Consider the following 3,822-nt stretch of genomic DNA (forward strand, 5'->3'; position numbering starts at 1 on the left):
AACTTAACATTATCAACAAGTCAGAAGTCCTCATCTTGGAAGTGTAATCAATCTCTTGACTTCAAACCACATTTTAACCTGTTTTTATATTTATGTAAATGGAATCATACAGTACATAATCTCTTGTGCCTCAATTTTTTTTGCTTTGCCACTCATGTTAGAATTTGGAGATATTCTTTATAAGGTAAAGTAAATTCCCTTCTATTTCTAGTTTGGCAAGAAGGTTTTTTAAAAATCATAAATGGGTGGTGACTCTTATGAAATTGTTTTACTGTGTCTATGAAAATACTTGTTTTTCCTTATTTTTCCATTGATATGAACTTTCATAGTGATTTGATTATTAAACCAGGTTTTCATTCATGGAATAAGTCCCTTTTGGTCATGGTGTACCATTTATTTTTCTTTTTCATTATCACTGAATTTGACTTGCTTATAATTTATTTAGGATTTTTGTCTATATTCTTGAGAAAGATTCCTTAGTACTTTGCTTTTCTTATAATGTCTTTATCATGTTTTGGTAGCAAGTTTCTTCTGGATTCTTAAAGTATATTAGGGTATGTTCTCTTTCTATTATCAGAAGGAGTGTTGTATAACATTAGTATTATCTGTATCTTTAATATTTCAAAGAATTCACTGATGAAGACATCTAGACTTAGGGTCACTTTTGTGAGAATGTTTTCAATAGCAGGTTTAATTTCTTTACTTGGTACCAAGTAATTCAGGTTTTCTATGTGTTCTTCTCTTCCTATAGTTTTATTTTGAGGAATTTTTGCAGTTCATTCAAATAACCTAATTTATTACTAAAAAGTTGTTCATAATCTCTTACGATCTTTTTTGATGCAGCTAGGAACAGTGTAAATGCTACTGTATTACCATTTGTTGTCCCTGATTTTGTTGTTTGTTTTATTCTAATTTTTTCCTTACTCTATCTTGCTAGGGGCTAATCAATTTTATTCATGTCTTCAAAAGTTTAAAGTTTGCTTCTTTTGAATGTTTGCATTATATTTTATTGACTTATTCTTTTTATTATTTCTTCCCTTTTATATTTTTAGATTTGAATTACTTTCCTCTTTCCAACTTCTTGAAGGAAAAGCATACGTAATTTATCTTCACGCTTCCTATTTTCTAGTACTCACATTTAAAGTTATACATGTATTCATGATCTTAGAGGAAGAACTTTCCCAGCTTTTCACTGCTGAGTATGATGTCAGCTGTGGATCTGTCATATATGGCCTTTATTATGTTGATATAGGTTCTCTCTGTACCCATTTGGCTAAGGATTTTTATCATAAATGGATATTGAATTTTGTCAAATTCTTTTTTTATTAAGATGGTCATATCAATTTTTTTTTTCAATCTGAAAGTAGTCATTTATTAACTGACCAAATTACAAAAAGAATCATGGTAGATACCTTAGTTCATCCTGCTAATAAGCCTATTGATCTGATCTTCTCTGTTGCTAGCACCTCTACCTTCTACAAAATGGGAGGTCGTCTTCTTCATTCCCTGTCTTGGAGAAGATAACTTGAAGGGCCATCAGAAGTTGTTTGCATCTTTGAAATGTTTTCATGTCAAGAGATCTCGTGAATCAGATCCTCCTCCCTGCAGATGCTGCCATATTTACCAAGAGATTGAGCAATCAATGTGTTATCTGTCAGGCAATGCGCTTCTTACTGATTTAGCCATAACTACACTTGTAAATCAGTTCATTTACCAACTTCAGGCTTGGGTCCCCCCATTCAATATATATGGTTCCACAATCCTTAGCATGTCAACTGAAGCCTTGTTGAACTTAACAAATGTGCCCCTGAAGATCTGGTGAAGGCAAAGAAGCTACAGCACCTTTTGTACCTTTGGGCTCACACCACTGATAGCTCTGATCCTGCTGACCAGTGCCGATTTGTGTTCCCCAAGTACATAGAATCTTGCCATCCTCACCATTCGAATCTCAGTTCTGTACATCTGCCTATATTTCTTGTGGTAATGCTTAGCTTTTTTCATAGATAAGCTTCCTCCCTGCCTTTTAAAGCACCTTTTGGGCAAATTGCTTTCTCAGACGCTTGATCTTCAACTCTGCAAAATTCTTTTGTTTTTTCTTAAGGGTTTCTGGCACAGCCAGAAAAAAAAAATAGAGATGATCATATATAGTTTTTATCCCTCATTTTGTTAATGCAGTGTATCACAATAACTGATTTGCAAATGGTAAATCATCCTTGCATCCCTGCAATAAATTTTACCTGACCAGGGTACATGATCTTTTTAATAAAATGTTAAATTCAGTTTGCTCATATTTTGTTGAGGATTTTTACGTCTATGTTTGTAAGGAATATGGCCTGTAATTTTCACTTCATCTAGTGTTCTTCTCTGATGTTGGTATCAGGTTAATGCAGGCCTCATAAAATGAATTTGGATGAGTTCCCTCCTATTCTCTGTTTTTGGAAGAGTTTGAGAAGGGCTGGTATGTATTCTTTCAATGTTTGGTAGTATTTACCAGTGATACCTTCTGGTCCTGGACTTTAAATTATTGGGAGGTTTTTGATTACTGATTCAATCTCCTTACTAGTAATGAGTCTGTTCAAATTTTCTATTTCATCATGATTCAGTCTTGATAGGCTGTATGTCTCTAGGAATTTATCCATTTTTTTCTAGGTTGTCTAATTTTTTGGCTTAGAATTGTTTGTAGTAGTCTCAAGGTCCTTAGTATTTCTGTAGTATGGGGTATAAATCTCTTTCATTTCTCTTTTTATTTTATTTATTATCTCTTATTTTCTTGGTGAGTCAACATGGATGAACTTCAGGGGCATTAGGCTAAATGAAGTAAATCAGAGAAAGACAGATACTGTATGATGCCTCTTAATGTAATCTTAAAAAAAAAAAAAAAAGGCTCATAGGTAGAACAGATTAGTGGGTGCCAGAACAGAGGCAGGGGTTCTGGGGTAGAAGAAATGGATGAACTGTTTATTTTATTTTACTTTTAGTTTAAATAAATTGTTTAAAGAATAATTTACTAAAAGCAAATTAAAGTGTTGCAGAACAGCACAACAAATTATTGCTCAAGTCTCAAAAATAAAATAAAGCTACCAGTCTCTCTCTAAAGCTGCTTTATCCATATCTCATATTTTTTCTCACAAATTTTGAAATGTTTTTCAAAAGAATTTTATAATGTTTCCATTTTTCTATTTCTTGCATCTTGTAGAGAAATATTTTATTTCCAGGAAATCAGGAATTTCCTGATATATGTGCACAACATGTATGTGCATGTTCTCTTTTTCTGTTTTAATTAATTCCTAACTTTCACTGTGGTTAGTAAACATACTCTGAATAATTTAAATCCTTTGAAGTTTATTGATGCCTGCATTATGACATTGCCAGTGTTAGTAATATTTAATTACCACTTAAATGTGAATCTTCATTGTTGGATGTGGTATTCTAAATATGTGAAATATGTTCATTCTACTGTTTATGTAATGAATATCTTTAATGATTTTCCATATCCTTTCAGCTTCTGATTATCATGAATTGCTAGTACTATGTTTAAGTCTTCCATAGTGATTATAAGTTTGTTTCTTCTTTCAGTTCTATTTTTACTTTATATATTTTGAGATCATGTTAATATATTCAAACAAATTTAAAATTTTGGTAGCTTCCTTTATCATTATGAATTATTATTCTATATCTCCAATAATGATTCTTAAAGTCTGCTTGTTTGGAAATTAATATGGCTACAATAAGTTTCTTTTGGCTATTTTTTTTTAATTTAATTTTATTATGTTAGTCACCATACAATACATCGTTAGTTTTTGAGGTAGCGATCCACGATTC

General features: G+C 31.8%; 1 pseudogene; it reads right to left on the reverse strand.

The window, feature by feature from the left end:
* Window positions 1-1,212: 1,212 nt before the first annotated feature.
* Window positions 1,213-2,157, reverse strand: LOC102742359 (large ribosomal subunit protein uL30 pseudogene; annotated as a pseudogene).
* Window positions 2,158-3,822: the final 1,665 nt, after the last annotated feature.

This window comes from Leptonychotes weddellii, unplaced genomic scaffold (genome assembly GCF_054177405.1).
Source record: "Leptonychotes weddellii isolate Sample4059 unplaced genomic scaffold, ASM5417740v2 HiC_scaffold_15941, whole genome shotgun sequence".
NCBI lineage: Eukaryota > Metazoa > Chordata > Mammalia > Carnivora > Phocidae > Leptonychotes > Leptonychotes weddellii.